The following is a 17,774-nucleotide window of genomic DNA, read 5'->3' on the forward strand; positions in this document are numbered from 1 at the left end:
ATTTGATATATATTTTAGTTTTCTTTTCAAATAGTTTATTTAATTCACACAATCATTAAAACCATTATGGGCTGTTGGTTGTGGTGTGATGAGCCATAAAACCCAAGTGCCCCACATTGGAAATATCTGCCACATTTTGTTTGCTTGTGTCACACACTGGCAGGTTTGGTGGTTGAGAGATGAAGTGACCAAACCAGCATTCTCCAGAGCATAGCTCAACAACTCCTGACATATACTTTATATAAAGCTCATGGCACAGAATGCAGGCTGGATAGCAACATATTACAGTAAGGCTCAGGCTATCATCAGATTGGCACACACACACACCCTCATTGCTTTTGGGGTGACACAACCAATTGGGGCTGAGGGGGAATCTCATGACTTCCTTCAAAATTACAACTGGGAAATTAAAAGGAAATAAACAAGGAAAAATATGCTTAATTTTTCTTATGTAAATGTCAGGCTTAAAAGGAGCTGAGAGGGAATTTTCACAACCAGTCTAACTTTCAGCATCATTTTATAAATCTCATATCCCTCCTGTGTTCTCTTTTCTTCACCCTTTCCTTCCACTTTATCCAGTTTTACACATTGTTTTTTATAGCACATGTTTTCCATCTATTTCTCTGTGTCTCCTTAGCTCTACTCTATTCACATTCACAGATCATTCCACCTCAGGTTCCTGTTCTCTCCTTTGAGTTTTTCCTTTCCCCTCTCTGTGTCCTCTGAGCATTTTCCCTTTTCAGGATTGTTTTGCTTTCACTCTTCATTTCAGTTGCCGCCACTTTCCTCAGGCTTCTCTCTTTACTCTTTTTCACTTTATTTTTTTTCACTTTCATTTCTTCTCTCCTTTCTGGTTAAACCTGCCCTGTACTTCCCTCTCCCCTCCAAAGAGCCAGCTCACATTCATCCAGATGACATCTCACCACCCCCACTCGTTCCCACAGCAGCATCCCTTCCCTGGTGGCCTGGAGATCACACTCCCCAGTCCCTGGGTCTCCCTCTCCCAGGTTCTCCCTGCTGATGCAGTCTCCAGCTACTCCCCAAACCCAAATTAATTCATGTTGTGTCCCTGCCATCCCACATCTGCCTGTCCCCCAGCCCAGATATTAATTAAGGCACCAGTTCCCACATCACTTCTCACCCTGAAACTCCATCAGTTTTGACCATGCAGTCCCCATATTTACCCCTGCCCCTCCCAGTATATCTACTCCTTCTGCAGCTCCAAGAGTTTTTCACACACACCCTTCCCATCTCTTGTGCTCCTAGCAGTGAGGGGGGAGATGAGGTACTGGGGTTTGGGAGGACAGGAGTCCTCCACAGTCAGAGAGATGAGTGAGGGGTTAGTTAGATGACAGTCCTCCAAAGTCATAGACACTAGGATGACTATGGCTAGAGAAGCCTATTTTTTCATTTCCATTGGCCTAGTTCTCCCATGTTTCCATGACACTCTGTGACCCAGGATCCCCAGAATCCTCCTGGACCATAGAGAAGAGTGAGAAACAGATTGGACAATCCCTGAGGTGATGAGATTGGCTTCACACTGATCCCTGTGGTTTGACAGTCCAGACCTGAGAGCCCATGGAATCATAGAATCATAGAATCATAGAATATCAGGGTTGGAAGGGACCCCAGAAGGTCATCTAGTCCAACCCCCTGCTCGAAGCAGGACCAATTCCCAGTTAAATCATCCCAGCCAGGGCTTTGTCAAGCCTGACCTTAAAAACCTCTAAGGAAGGAGATTCTACCACCTCCCTAGGTAACGCATTCCAGTGTTTCACCACCCTCATAGTGAAAAAGTTTTTCCTAATATCCAATCTAAACTCCCACACTGCAACTTGAGACCATTACTCCTCGTTCTGTCATCTGATACCATTGAGAACAGTCTAGAGCCATCCTCTTTGGAACCCCCTTTCAGGTAGTTGAAAGCAGCTATCAAATCCCCCCTCATTCTTCTCTTCTGCAGACTAAACAATCCCAGCTCCCTCAGCCTCTCCTCATAAGTCATGTGTTCTAGACCCCTAATCATTTTTGTTGCCCTTCGCTGGACTCTCTCCAATTTCTCCACATCCTTCTTGTAGTGTGGGGCCCAAAACTGGACACAGTACTCCAGATGAGGCCTCACCAATGTCGAATAGAGGGGAACGATCACGTCCCTCGATCTGCTCGCTATGCCCCTACTTATACATCCCAAAATGCCATTGGCCTTCTTGGCAACAAGGGCACACTGCTGACTCATATCCAGCTTCTCGTCTACTATCACCCCTAGGTCCTAGGAGCATCCAGGATCCTTAAGACTGCATTGCAGAAAGTCTTGAGGAGGAGAGAAGTCCTCCAGGGTTATGGTGACTAGGGTGTGTGAGGCTAGAGAGAATGATTTCAGGGTCCCCATTGGCTATTCTCCCTGTATTTCTGAAATATTCTGAGTTGGGATCGCCACACCCAGAGCCAGGGATGGATTCTCTCCCCAGTGAAGGAGGCTGGTGGGAAAGTGAAGATCAGGGCCTCCTTATCAACATCAAAAAATGTCACCTGCCCCTGTTCATAGTCCAGAAAAACCTGGATCCTCTTGGGGACCCAGCTCAGGGGCAGTGGGGTCTCCATAGAGGTGAGAGCTTTGAACTGATCCCCCAACTGCCCCACAGCCCAGATCCCCCCCCTCAGGGTTATGTCTGATCCCTCCCTTTCTCCTCACAGATTCTCTGGCAGCCCCCACAGCCCAGTGTCCCTCATTCCCCACCTCCACCTCCCAGGAATGTCTCCCTGAGGTAAATCCCTCACAGCCCAGCACACACTGCTCAGTGTCAAATCTCTTAGGATTGTCTGGTAGATCTTGCCATGTGTCTCCCCATCTCACACTCTTCTGATCACCAGACAGGACTAGGACGGGATGAGCCGTGTCTGGATCCAGAGTCACATTCACTGACGAAAGAGAGAGAATCAGATTGTTAGGGGCAGAGCTCAGCCCTGGTCCATTTCTCACACTTCCTTGGCAGCCCTGTTCTAGCTGGGATCCTGGATCCCAGAGAGCTGCATCTGTGCTGAGCACATGAGCTTCAGCAGAAATGTTATTGCAGTTCTTCATCCGGGATAGCGGGAACCACTTCTGTACTTTCTAATTTGGCTATAGAGGCTGCAGCTCCCTGTTCCGTAGCTGGGGCTGCTTCATTCCCAGCAGCAGAGACACAGCAAAGAAGGCACCAGAAGCTTTTTATTAGGAAGGTGAATAGGTGGCAGATACCAACTCTGAACCCCAGAGGGAAGCTTCCTCTCCTCAGTGCATCCTCCACTCCCAGGCCAGGCAGCAGACGTGAAGATGCAGCACTGGGGAAGAGCCAGTGGTTCAAGGCCAGGAAGTAGGAGGTGCCATTGGGAGGGGCAGTCCCTTCCCAGCTCAGACAGGGCTGCGGGTGACAGCACTAGAGAGACACCATCTCCCCAACCCACAAAGCAGCTGAGCCCAGCCCTGCCCAAAGGAAAGGTAGGATGCTGGAGAAGAGCTGAGTCTCCCCCCAGCTGAAAAGGGAAGGATGTGACAGCCAGGAGAGATCTCTCCACTGACTGCCTTGAATTAGAAAGGCTTGTCGATGTCAATTCAAATGACCAGGTCACAATTAAGGTGGTTCGGGAGCGGGAGAATGTGTCTGGTTAGTGGTATGGAGGAGAGTTGTGTCCATGGCAATTTTCTGTTAGTTGAAGGAAAATCTCCCCCAGAGCTCCCCCTTAGTGTGTGATCCCAGATATTCCCCTTTCCTGCTCTAGCTCAGGTGGCAAAAAGTCTGGAGGGGAATGGGGTCACAGAGATGAGAACACATGGTCTCTGATTTACATCACCAGACTGTGGAGCTGCTTCTCTGCCCTGAGTGCCTGAGACCAGGCAGAAATGCCCTGGCAGTTCATCTCCCTGGCTGCTGTGAGCTGCTGTGGGGGCTGCAGAAACTGCCTTTCTCCCCCTTTCCTTGCTGCATCTCCCTGCTGGGGCTTGTCCTCTGAAAGTTAGAGAGGAAGGTCAGAACCTGAAGGTACAGAGGTAACAGATATAAACCCAGGGGTAGCTGTATACTGAGCCCACCCTTCTCTCCCTGGCCTGGGAGAAAAGAAGGAGATGGGGCACTGGGGAAGAAGCGCTCAAGATCAAAGAGTGGTAACTAGAATGTGGCATTAAGAGAAGTAGCCCCTTCTCCAGTCCCAAGAGAAAGGAGGAGGTGGTAGCATGACAGGGGGACCCTCTCTAACAGAGAAAGAAGCAAGCAATTGAAATCAGAGATCTCAGCACAGCACAGCTGAGGAGAAGGGCGGGATGCAGGTGAAGAGCAATGGGAGAGAGCCCCGTACACAGGGCAAAGGAGAGGAATGTCACAACCCTCTGAATTGAATATTTCAAAGGCATCTGGATGTGTATGGAAACATCAGGGTAAGTGTGTGTTGGTCAGTGAGAATGTTTCTGGTCATCAGTGGGTGCACGGACAGACGCACCATTGAAATTGGTATCAGTATTGTTTGTGTGACTTTAGCTTGGGATCTCCTTAGTATTTCATGTTTGCATGTTATTTTTAGAACCATGTGTCATGGTCAGTGTTGGTTTGGTTTGTAACTGTAGCTACATTGTCATGAAAATATTTTCATGTGTTTTTTCTCTTAATGGAATGATATCTCCCCCTGAAATCTCACCTGGTCTGAAGGATCCTAGCAATTTCCCTCTTTCTGTCTCCAGTTTGCAGCACAGAGTGTCTGGAGAAGGAAAATATATAGGAGATGAGATTTCAGGCTTTCATATCCATAACGGCAGCCCCACTTTTAACTGACAAAACCATGTTTTAATTATGTGAGAAAAACAGTTGGAGAGAGACCAGCAGTATATGGGGCTGCTAAACAGCTCTGGAGCACATGCCCTGCAGTTCTGTACTTGAGAGAGAGAAACTGAGGTACTCCAAATTTTGCTATATTTTTACCTTAATGATTTTACCAAAGCTCATAGAGTGAATCAGGGTAAGACACCCTTGTTGATGGGCCCCTGCTATATCTGCTCAGTTCAGCTATTTCCCCTTTTTATTAAAACCAATTGGTCAGAGACCATCTCCTCCCACAATTGAAGAGCCACATACTGATTTCCCCTCCTAGATCCCTTCTGGGTACCTTTGAACTTTCTCAGAATCTCCGTTACAGCAATAATTTTCTGGGAGAAATCACTGAGTCTCTTTTCCAGCTCAAGAGAAATCTCCACTGGCTGCTGGAACTTCCCCTTCTTACACCTGGAGAGACAGAATTTCACATTATTACATTTTATTCACTAACTCATTATAATTCATTGCTACTGGGGAAGCTAATGCTTTATGGGGCCTGGAGTTAGAATTGCCCCACTTCTCCCAGCCTCAGGGCAAGTGCAGCATAGGCCATGTCTGTGCAACCTTCCCCCAAAGGTCCCATTTATGTTCTTCACTCTGGCCTGGACAGAGCAGATCTGCAGATAAAAAGGGAATTGAGTCTCCATGACCAATTCACTCCTTTGTCTCCATGTGCTAATCTTGGTATGTTCCCATGTTTCTTGCGTGCATAGCGTTATGGGATCTTTCTTTCAGAAACTAGCCTAAGACCTCAGAGACTCCCTCCGACCCCTCGATACCAGCTCATTTCACACAGGTCTTTAACAGTCCCCAGGGGGAAAAGATGCTTGGTCACTGCTGACAAGGGCATGATTGTAACTAGTGCCCTAGAGGTGAAAGGCCCATTTTGCATTCCCAGAACTGTGAGGCAACCAGTCCCCCAGTGATGTCACATCTTCAGGAAATACTTTAGGTCAGTCTTTCCCACTGAATAGATAATTCCAGAGTCCTTTATAAAAGGGCGAGAACCTCAGGGTTAAGTTCACCACCGAGATTTGTTTCTAAAATGTACCCTGTCTCACACATTTTGCTGTAGAGCCCAGGGGAAATGTGGAGGCAACATGCTCCCCAAGCCCTTTCATAGGATAATGAAACATGAGGGAGAGAGAAAGAGCCATGTACCTGCTCAAGGTGCTTCTGAAATCCTAGATGGGAGAGAGACAGAAAAACAACCTTAGTCCCACTTGCCATGATTGCCACACACTAGGGATCCCAGGGAAGGGATTTTTCAGCTGAGGAAAAGAGGCACTGCCTTGGCTCCAGAGTCATGGATCTGCTGACTTAATGTCATCCCTAATATAAATGAGTCTAAAGAAAAGGAGTACTTGTGGCACCTTAGAGACTAGCCAATTTATTTGAGCATAAGCTTTCGTGAGCTACAGCTCACTTGATGAAGTGAGCTGTAGCTCATGAAAGCTTATGCTCAAATAAATTGGCTAGTCTCTAAGGTGCCACAAGTACTCCTTTTCTTTTTGCGAATACAGACTAACACGGCTGCTACTCTGAAACCTGTCACAAATGAGTCTGTAATTCTTCAAAGAGAAACAATAATTCACATTTCAGGAATGTACACACTGAGTTACACTGTGATCTCTGAGTGCTGGACTCCAGTGCCCATGATTCAGGAGCTGTCCTGATCCTGTGCGGGGATCTGGGATTTTTCTAACTTAGTCTCACCTGCAGGAATTCACTTGCTGGCTCCTGACACTTCCCCTCCAGCTCACTGATCTGGTTACTGAGACAGGAAATCTTCTCAGAGAGTTTAGTGACATTGTCATTCTGTATCTTCACAATCTCCTTTTCCAGGTTTTCTAGCGCGGCCAGCAGGACTTGCTCTTGTTTCTGCAGGAACTGCTGCAGTTGCTGAAATTCAGATACAATCTTCTGCCTCTCGGTTTGTGTCTGTATCTGGTTGCAGTGTTTTTAAGGAAAGGAAAGGTAAGGGTTAGAGAGAGAGTCTATGGTCCTTTCTTGGAGTTCTGAGTGTGCAGGAGAAAGAATTTCTTTGCAAACTCTAAGATGTCTAACACTTGCCTATACTCTGTGGATACCAAGGGAAGGATTTTCTAACACCATCCCATTTGGCCCTAATATCTCTTTATGGGATGTTTCCAAGTCTGACATGGTTAGCACACTGTGTTATCAGAGGCCTGTGCCTATCCTGATCCAGAGCAGCAGCAGGCAGGACTCAGCACTACATTGACAGAGATGCCAAGAGAGAAAAAGAAATAAACAACCCAAGAAATCCCTGCAGACATGGGCAGTGAGCACTGTACAGGATACAGTCCGCTCACCTTGGGAGTTTTGTGAAAGCTACAGCGGCTAGAAATTAACTCATTAATTGGAATGAGTTAGATTGTTTTAGATTCTGCAGAATATGATGTGGAAGAGGGTTTCTCAGGGCCTTTGTGTGTGTATGTGTGTGTACAGACACACAACTCTAACACAACCACCCATGGTCATGGAGAAACAGAAAGAAGTCCACATTCCCCAAGGCCACAGAGGAAACTGCCTACAAGCAGACCTCCCACTGCAAGTCCCTGCAGGTTAGTCACAATGGGAACTGTCATAAATATAAAAGGGAAGGGTAAACACCTTTAAATCCCTCCTGGCCAGACAAAAAACCCTTTCACCTGTAAAGAAGTAAGAAGCTAGGATAACCTTGCTGGCACCTGACCAAAATGACCAATGAGGAGACAAGATACTTTCAAAGCTGGGGGGGAGGGGAGAAAAAAAGGTTCTCTCTGTCTGTGTGGTGTTTGTTGCCGGGACCAGAGCAGGAATGCAGGTCAGAACTCCTGTAAAGGGTTAATAAGTAATCTAGTTAGATATGCGTTAGATTCTGTTTTGTTTAAATGGCTGATAAAATAAGTTGTGCTGAATGGAATGTATATTCCTGTTTTTGTGTCTTTTTGTAACTTAAGGTTTTGCCTAGAGGGATTCTCTATGTTTTGAATCTGACTATCCTGTAAGGTATTTACCATCCTGATTTTACAGAGGTGATTCTTTTACTTTTTCTTCAATTAAAATTCTTCTTTTAAGAACCTGATTGCTTTTTCCTTGTTTTTTCCTTGTTCTTAAGATCCAAGGGTTTGGGTCTGTGTTCACCTCTGCAAATTGGTGAGGATTTTTATCAAGCCTTCCCCAGGAAAGGGCGGTGTAGGGTTTGGGAGGATTTTGGGGGGGGGAAAGACGTTTCCAAGTGGGCTCTTTCCCTGTTATATATTTGTTAGACGCTTGGTGATGGCAGCAATAAAGTCCAAGGGCAAAAGGTAAAATAGTTTGTACCTTGGGGAAGTTTTAACCTAAGCTGGTAAGAATAAGCTTAGGGGGCTTTTCATGCAGGTCCCCACATCTGTACCCTAGAGTTCAGAGTGGGGAAGGAACCTTGACAGGAACCTACCAGATACTTCTGACTTTTCCCCTCTCCAGTCACTTTAAATCCCAGCAGCTTTTCTCTCTCTTCCCTCAGAGTCTCCAAATGGGCCTGGATCTTTTCCTGAAGAGACAAAACAATTTGGGTGGGTCTGAGGTTGAGAGTGTTTGTTGAGGAGGGTGTTTGTCTACCCGAAACCTAAGAGTTGTCCCGACTAGGGTTATGACATCAGAGACACAAGGAAATGAAATCTCATTAATGGAGACAGGAGAGTTGTACATTCAGACTTTGAAATTATTTGTCCTGTCTTTTCATTGAGTTAAACCAACAGAAAAATGGACTCACATGGTGGTATATAAATAAGAATAAGATTTTGCTGAAAAAGTGATACAAATCCCAGACAAATATAGGGGTTAGAAACATGTGCTGGGATTCTCAAAGGATCCCAACTCCCATTGAATTTCAACCCTGAACCCTGGGGATTCTACAGGTTGGACATAACTGGACTTAATGTAAGGGGACTGTTGGCCCCTTACTAAAACTCAGTGTTGGTTTTTTGGTTGCCTGGCTTCCATCACCAAAAGAAAGGGGAAGGGTCGATGGGAAATCAGGACCCTGAGACTGACAGTCCCCAGGGGAAATGGGGAGAGGCCAATGCTCTAGGTCAGCCTGACTGACAGGGCGGACAGGCTAATCAGGGAGTCAGGAGGCCAGGGAGGTTCCCGTCCTCCAAGCAAGCTGGAATTGCCTGGGTCAGACAGAGGGGCTGGGCTAAGTAAAGAGCAGGGGCCCGAGCTGAGCTCGGGGCAGAGTCATGCCAGCCAGAGAAGCAGCCCAGGGAGCAGGTCAGTGCTGAGGGCAGAGGCACAGAAGCAGCCCAGAGAGCAGACCTGTGCTGGGAGAACTGAAGCAACCAGAGCCAGAGGGGCCAGAAAAAGCAGCCCATGGGGCTGGAGCAGTGGTGAGCGGGAGCCGGTTTGCAAGAACTGGTTGTTAAATTTAGAAGCCCTTTTAGAACCGGTTGTCCCTTGCGGAACAACCGGTTCTAAAAGGGCTTCTAAATTTAACCGGCCAAAATATGGCGCCTTAGGCGCCGACTCCATCGGTGCTTCAGGGCTGGAGCACCCAAGGGGAAAATTTGGTGGGTGCAGAGCACCCACCAGCAACTCCCCATCCCACCCCCGGCCCCAGCTCACCTCCGCTCCGCCTCCTCCCCTGAATGTGCCGCCCCGCTCTGCTTCTCCGCTCCCCCCCCCCTCGGGCTTCCCACGAAGCAGCTGTTCGTGCGGGAAGCCGGGGCAGGCTGAGAAGCAGGCGGCGGCTTCCTGCTCAGGCCAAGGGAGGTGGAGGTGAGCTGGGGCTGGGGGGCACGAGGAGGGCCACCTGCACTGCAGCAGGTAACTGGGGGGGGCGCAGGGGAACCGCTCCCCGCCCCACCTCACCTCTGCCACCCTCAGCCTGAGTGTGAAGCCGCCGCCTGCTTCTCAGCCCTCCCAGGCTTCCCGTCGAACAGCTGATTCGCGGGAAGGTGGGGGGGGGGCGGAGAAGCAGAGTGGGGCAGTGGAGGAGGTGGAGGCGGAGCAGAGGTGAGCTGGGGCTGGGCGTGGGGCGGGGAGCTGCCTCTGCACCCACCAAATTTTCCCCGTGGGTGCTCCAGCCCCAGAGCACCCGTGGAGTTGGTGCCTAAGGCACCACTTTTGATGTGATCAGTGGGAGGCATGGCCACTCCCCCTGCTCACCCCCTAGCTATGCTCCCCTGCCCCTAGGAGCCAGAGGGACCTGCCAGATGCTTCCTGGGAGCTGTCCCAGGTAAGCACCCCTGGGACTCCCCGCCTCATCCCCTGGCAGGTGCCTCTCGCTCTTAGAAGTGTGGTGGGCACCCACTACGGTGGCCCACGAGATCCTCCAGCCCAGTTCTGGGGGCATTCAGGGGACAGGGGAGGGGGTTGGATGGGGCAGGAGTCCTGGGAGGTGGGGGTGGGCAACGAGCCCCTCATGGGGTGAGGAGGGAACCCGTTGTTAAGATTTTGGCAGCTCATCACTGGGCTGGAGGCAGAGTAGCATCAGTGCTGAGACAGAGTGGAGCTGGAGCTGGAGCTGGAGCTGGGGCTGGAGCAGTCTGGAGCCGGGTGCGGTGAGCAGACAGATAGATAAAATGAGGGGGAACCCTGGGCCACAGGCCCGGCACAGGGAGACCCCACCATCCAAGGGAACTTGCAGGCCAGACTTTAAGTGGAGGAGGGGCTGATGCTGGGAAGAAGGGTTCTGCCACCTAGAGCCTGAGGGCATGTGGCCACTGCCAGAGCAAGTGTCCGACCCGCAGCATCCCTGCAGCACAGCCAGAGCCTGGGCAGGAGGCCTGGGACGTGTGAGGAACAGACTGTGAACTGCTCTGACATTCCAGAGATTGCTGGTTGTGATGTCCCTGTGCAACAGAAAGGGGTGATGTCCTTTCCTTTAACCTTTCCCATTTTTCCTTATTTTTTGTAATTGATGTTTAATAAATTGTATTTGCTTTGAACTGTATGTAATGATCAGTGGGTTAGGGAAGTGTCCAGAGCACAGAGAGCACCCCGGAGTGGGGACAGCCTAGCTTCTGCCCTAAGTGATCATGACAAGGTTGTGGATTGAGCCCCCCAGGAATCCTGGGCCCAGCCTTGTTGGGGTTACAAGGACTCTGCCACACAGGACAGTGGAAGGGGAGCCCTTGAGGTCAGTCAGGCCTCTGGGTAAAGGAATGCGGAGTGAGGACTCAGATCCTTTCGCTAGCCCACTTCACTGGGGTAATATATAAGCCAAAAAAGTTCCCCACAATAGCAGGCCTATTCCCCTGCTTACGTAAGCACAAGGGCAAACCCTCTTTGACAGGCTGGCTTGTGTTAAGAATTGTTGGGGTTCGATCAAATGCTGCCCTGAACATTTACATTTGCAGTTCTCTCTGGCTAGCTACCCAAGAGTCCCTAGAAAGGTTCAAAGAAGCAGTGGATTCTGGGAGATTTCAAAAGGCTACATTATGTGACTCCTGGAACCACTCTGGCTGGTCCTTGCCCACACACACAATAAAACAGTTCAGACTGGCACAGGACAGCATGGCCCAGGAGTTAGTTTTGCTACAATCCAGTCTAATCCCAATGGTATTTGGCATGGACCTGCACTCTCTAGAGCCCTTTTGTGGGTGGACTCAAGGTGCTCAGGGTCCACACAGTGTTTAGCGCAGTGACCTCTTCTAGTGCAGACCATCAGCGGAGTTAAACCCTCATGGAGCAGCACGGGAGTTCAGAATCCCAGTGGGAAACCTCATCTCCCTGCTGGGCCTGGGACCTTTATCAAAGAGTTTTTCACTCCCAATGGCCACAGTTCATCTGTGGCAAGTGCTGGTGGGCCATAAAAATGGTCTAGTGCAGTGGCTCTCAACCCTTCCAGCCTACTATACCCCTTTCAGGTGTATGATTTGTCTTGCGCACCCCCAAGTTTCACCTCACTACTTGCTTATAAAATCAGACATAAAAATACAAAAGTGTCACTGCACACTATTACTGAAAGTTTGTTTACTTCCTAATTTTTATCATATAATTATAAAATAAATCAATTGGAATATAAATGTTGTACTTATATTTCAGTGTATAGTATATAGAGCAGCATAAACAAGTCATTGTCTGAAATTTTAATTTGTACTGACTTTGCTAGTGCTTTTTATGTAGCCTGTTGTAAAACTAGGCAAATATCCAGATGAGTTGATGTACTCCTTGAATGATCTCTGCATACCGACAGGGCTATACATACCCCTGGTTGAGAGCTACTGGTCTAGTGATTAGGGCTCTGAGTCTTGGGAGAGGTGGGTTCTATTTCCACATCTGATACTGACCTGCTGAGTGACCTTGGGCAAGTCACTGCCCCGTCAGTGCCTCTGTTTCCCCTCCCACCCTTTTTCTGTCTTGTCTAGTTAGATTGTAAACTGCTCAGAGCAGGGATTGTCCCTCCCTGGGTTTTGTGCAGGGCCCAGTACAATGGAAGTCAGATCTTGTTTGGGGTCTTTAGGAGCTACTTTTATGTAAATAACAGTAATAAACACTGTGATACAAATCAGAAACAATAACAACAGTTTGTAACCCCCCCCTTTTCCATTCTGAAGGCAACAATCTCTCAGAGATTGGCCTGCAACTCATGTGATTTAAACCTCACTGATCATTCAACAGCTTCAGTTGAGTTAGAACTAGATTTGAAATAGCTTCAGCTCCCCAGAGAAATGTTTCCTACAACTGTAATCTTTAATATTTTCATTTTTGCCTCTTTTGCCATATTGCCCTGTACATTTCTTTCAATGCCATTTTTCATACAATTAAGGTGTGACAGAGTTGAATGATGTGGTTACATCAGTAGCTGTAGTAGGGAAAAATCAAGTATAACCAGCAAGTTGTGGTGAAATAACTTATAATTAAAATTCTATTTTGAATTAAATAGACTGGACAGAGGTGCCCTATCTTGTTCTCTGGGCAGGCCTCTATGGGTACCATGATGTGAGCCTGGGATGTGTCACGTATCACACCCATGGGGGTTTAATCCTTTTCACAGAACAGCTGAGAAACTCTAGGTGCTCCCCACGTCCCTTCTCCCTTCCTGCTCCCTTTGCTGCCTGTAAACTCAGCCGTTTGGCTATTCGTAGGACATTAGCCAGCTGCCTGTTCACCTGAGGTTTCTCTGCTGACCAGTTTCTCTGCACTGAGGACAACACAGACTGTATCTGATGCCTCCCAGCACTGTGTGGGAGCTCACGGGTAACATTACAGCTCCTGAGGCTTTTCAGAAAAGTGCCCCGGTAGGACTTTGTTCCCACAATCAGTCCCTGTGCTGGTGTTGAGGGGTGCAGGGCTCCCCACAGCAGCCCGGTCTCCCTGGGCGGCTCTTACTATGGTCTGGCTCCAGCTTCTGGCCTGGCCAGGTAGTGGGGCCTTGGGGGAAAGAGGAGGCACAATGGGCTCCAGGAAAAGGACCATCGGGAAGAGGCTGGCACAGCTAGCAGGGGCTGTGATTCATGGCAGGGGAGCTGCTGACCTTATCACCCTGCCACCAAGGGCTACTACACCCATGTTAAAAAGGGGAGTGCAGTGCAGTTAAAAAGGGGATGGGCATGGCCCTTCTTGGGGGAGGGGGGGAGAACACAATCTAAAGGGGAGGACACGTGACCACCCCTGATTCTCCTCTGTTCAGCCTGGATCCATCACGCTCTCCTCCCCCACACACGTTAACTGCAGGGGGAGTGTCCTTCCTTCTCCTGCTGTGCCACCCCCCTGGCACTTTCAGCCACCCTCCGTGGTAGCTGGGCCGGGCGGGGAGTGGGAGGGAGTGGCTTCTCACATGGCTGAGAGTGTCCTCTCCGGGTCTCTGACCCCGTGAAGTGCAGCAGCTGCCTGAGATAGCGAGGCTAGCTGTGGGGGGTGGGGGGGGGGGGGAAGTGGAGGGGTGTTAGCCCCTGGGCCTGGGCAGGGCAGGCTGCTGTGAGAAGCCGCTGGTCCCACCCCTTCCGCTCCCTGCCCAGGCCTAGCTGCCAGGTACAGGGGATGAGCATGCCAGGGGCGGGGGCAGTGGGAGGACAGAGCCCCTCTCCCCTCTCCCCCCCCCCCCCCCCCCCCCGAGCAGGCCAGTCTGGGGCAGGGGACACTTGACCTGGCATGCCCGCCAAAAAACATTGCCTCTGGCCCTCTCACTTTTGACAATGAGAGGTCCATGGGCCTCTTGGCCCCCCCAGTTCCAGCACCCCTGCCTGTGATGTTGAACCTGCAGGGGCAGGGACTGTGTGTCTAAGGAGTGATATTAAATTTAAATGCTAAAAAGGTGGTTAATCTGCAATCAGTGTTTTAAATCCCTGATTCTCATTTACACTAATGCTGCTCTTGGCATAAATCCCAAATTTCAAAGGGGGGGGGGGTATTGCTACTGTCTGCCTCTGCCAAAGGAGTGTTTTTATTTATTTATTTGGGGGAAATGCAATCTGAGCACAGCCAAAAATTCAGAAGGTGCCAAACTGTGTTTGAAAAGTAAATAAATTACTCATTCAAATGCTTGCTATGGAGGTGTGTGGAGGGGAGTTGTTAGGGAGAAGAGGAGTGAGGGATGGGGATAAATGGGAATAGGTAGTAGGGGCGGGGTAACTCATTGTTGCCTGTTCAATGTAAAATGTCTACAGCCCCGGCACAGAGCGAGCAAAAGAGTCGCGCTTCTCCCAGCTGGCTTCCTACCTCCCCTTGGTGTGTGTTTATCTGGATAGATTGTTAGCTCTTTCCTGGAAGCAGAGTGGGAGTTAGAGCAGCCTCTGAAGCCAGCGATCTAGCCAGGCCCCTGGAGGAGCAAGTGCCACTGAAGGTGGAAAGGTGTCCTACAGCCATCTCTGCCCTCCTTCTCTGATCCTGTGCTGTGCTCAGCTCTGCAGGGATGGAGAGTAAATGACTCTGGTCTATTTAAAGCACCGTGTGAACAGAACCTATGTTTCAGACAGGGAGAGCAAATGGGACATGCTGCTCCCTCCCAGTTTGCCTTCCACCTTCTCTTTGTCTCTACTCAGTTTAATAGATTACAAGCCCTTTGGGGTCAGGGGCTGCCAGCAAAGATTTGTGTATCATGTCTATTTTCTTGCTAAGCCCACTGATCTCTTTCCCTCCTGCCACACACAGGTTGGGGAGAGGTGGACCCCAGAACAGTAGTTCTAGAAGTGAACATGCTATTGAGATCCATGGGACAGTTCCCTCTTCTCAGAGCTTTTGTCTCAGGCTCTCTACAGACTGAGGCGCATGTCACTGTATCAGTTATGCTTGGGCCACATTTTCAAAGTTTTCTTTTCAATCATATGGGCTAGAAAGTTACTATTTGGTTGCTGATTTTTTTGTAATGAAACCTGAGGGTCACTTTTAATCAGGTTTCAGAGTAACAGCCGTGTTAGTCTGTATTCGCAAAAAGAAAAGGAGTACTTGTGGCACCTTAGAGACTAACCAATTAGTCTCTAAGGTGCCACAAGTACTCCTTTACTTTTAATCAGGTGACTCCAGAGATGGGTCTCTAGATAAGAGGTCTGAAGTCCACTCCTGCACTTTCGTTCCATACAACAGTGAGGGCTGCTGTGCTCACCATGAATGTGAATGCCCTGCTGGCAGTGCCTGGCCTGTAAGGTGTGTGGTGGGAGCAGCCAGAGTCTTTCAGAATTGCCGGGGGGTGCTTGATCCCCGCTCAGCCCCAGGCCGTGCCCCCCCACAACTGGCCTCTTCCTGCCCCTGCTCTCCCCTGCCTCTTCTTGGCCCCTCCCCCGAGCACACCCGCCCTTGCTCCTCGCCCTCTCCCCAGCGTTTACTGCATGCCACTGAACAGCTGATCACAGTGGGCAGGAGGTGCTGTAGGGAGGGGGAGGAACTGATTGACAGGGTCCACCAGCGGGTGGGATGTGCTGGGGAATCAAGAACTGATCTGGGGGGGGCTGCTGGGGGGTGCTGAGCACCCACTATTAATTTCTTGTGAGCGTTGCAGCCCCAGAGCACCCACAGAGTCAGTGCCTGTGGGAGAAGCCCACTCCCTCCATTCCTGGCCTGGCAACAGCACAGACACATCCAGCTTCAATCCTGTGTGTGAAGAAAGTACCTCACACAGAGCTCTAGTGACCACATCTCCCTAGTGAGTGGTGCGGGGTTGACAGGTTGGGGCAGCATCGGTGGCTAAGGCTCCCTGCACCTCTCAAGAGGGAGGGGGTCATGCAGTGGAGAGATTTAGGTAGAGCAAGAGACAGAGAAAATCTGGGAAAGTGGGATAGTCTGTGGATGTGAGAGGCTTAGTCAGAAAAGGGAAGGATTGAATTAACCAGGATCCAGACTGTTTCCTACCTTGTATTTCTGGGCAGCCTCCTCCATGAGAATCATTGTGTGAGTCCCATGCTCTGGGGATCTCTCACAAACCACACACAAGGTTTCCCCATCCTCTTCACAGAACAGATCCAGGGTTTTATTTTGTGTCTCACACAATTTCTCTGTTCCTGGTTTTAAATCCATTTGTTTAATTTTGTCGACTATATTTGCTAGCTGCCAGTTGGGCCGGAGAGTCCCTTTCCGGATGAGGGCTCTGCAGTTGGGGCAGCACACAGGGCCATAGTCCCCCTCTGCCCATGTCTCGCAGTACTGAGTGATGCAGACTCGGCAGAAGTTGTGTCCACACTGTATGGACACTGGGTCTGTCAGATACTTCAGGCAGATGGGACATTTGATTTCATCTTGAATTTCCTCTACAGGTGTCACTGAGGCCATGGCTGCTCAGCTCTCTTGGCTTCTGTTCTGTCTGCCTCCTGCTTTGCATCAGAAATGGTTTTGCTGGTAATGGGAGGTCCCTGTTACACCTTGTATCAGCTGCCCACAGGAGCAGAGTGATGTGAAGGAAAAGGAGAGGCTGGGAGGAGGAGTCGGAGGAACATATAAAAAGAAGGAAGAAGGAATTATGTCACACAAGGAATGGGGGTAGTGGGATGGGAAGAAGCAGAAAGGGAATGAACGGAAAAGTGAGGAAGGAAAACAAACAAGAATACAAAATCTTAAACTAAGGCTTTGTCTACACAGTAAGCACCCAGGGGTAGGGAGGGACTGTACCTGTCTGATTAGCCCAAGCCACCACCTTTACTGGCACAATGCACTGCTATTGTTAGCGTGCTAGCTTGAGGAGAACCAGCATGTGTATGTCTACCCGAGCTGGGAATCGCCCCCCCCACACACACACCTGTACTGTGTAGACATACCCTCAATCAAACCAGGACATTCTTCATTCATAATAAGGGTGTCAACAGACACTTGCACTGAAATAAGAATAGGTGGGAACTGAACCCAGTTGAGTTATTTTAGTGAATTTTTTTGTCTTGGTGAACCACCCCCCTGGGACCAGCAGGGCTACAGGAGCTCCCGGGGTTAAGGTCACAGGCAGCTTGTGTTCTCGTGTTAAGGCAAAAAAACCTCAGCAACTCATTAATCAGGAGCAACCCTTGAACTGAAGGGTGATTTTATGGTGAATTGTCTAAGCTTTATTACTTTACAATCTAAAGTTTACAATCCAGGCCATTCAAAACTCCAGAGAAGACCTAGAAAGAAGATTTGAGTTTTGAACTTTGTAAAATTCCATATACAGAAGGGAAATTAACAATCCTTCACCTCTCCCCACTTTCAGCTGCCTCTGTGTCTTCCCATCTTTTTTTCTCCATGGACCAATATTGAGCTCATGATCACTCTGTGGACTAGATTTGCTGGGGGCGAACATGAGTCAGGGATCCTGAGTTTGGTTTGCCTGGCTGCAGGCAGAGGAGTGTCAGCTCGGGGAGAAGAGGAGTGTTAAGTGCAGAAAGCTGGATATGCTGAAGTCTATAACTTGCAACAGTCTATTCTCCTGCACGGGTTCTTTGCCTGTGGTCCCCTGCAAATGTTTCATTTGCTGCCATAGGTCTAGATTCTGGCTTGAATTATACTGTTGCTACTTTGACCTGAGCTGTTAGCCAGTATTTGGGG

At 49.3% G+C, this 17,774-nt stretch overlaps 1 pseudogene; it reads right to left on the bottom strand.

Annotated features, from left to right (window-relative positions):
* Positions 1-2,376: 2,376 nt before the first annotated feature.
* LOC125621508 (tripartite motif-containing protein 10-like) lies at positions 2,377-17,535 on the bottom strand (annotated as a pseudogene).
* Between the last annotated feature and the right edge of the window lie 239 nt (positions 17,536-17,774).

The sequence above is a fragment of the Caretta caretta genome, chromosome 14, assembly GCF_965140235.1.
Source record: "Caretta caretta isolate rCarCar2 chromosome 14, rCarCar1.hap1, whole genome shotgun sequence".
NCBI lineage: Eukaryota > Metazoa > Chordata > Testudines > Cheloniidae > Caretta > Caretta caretta.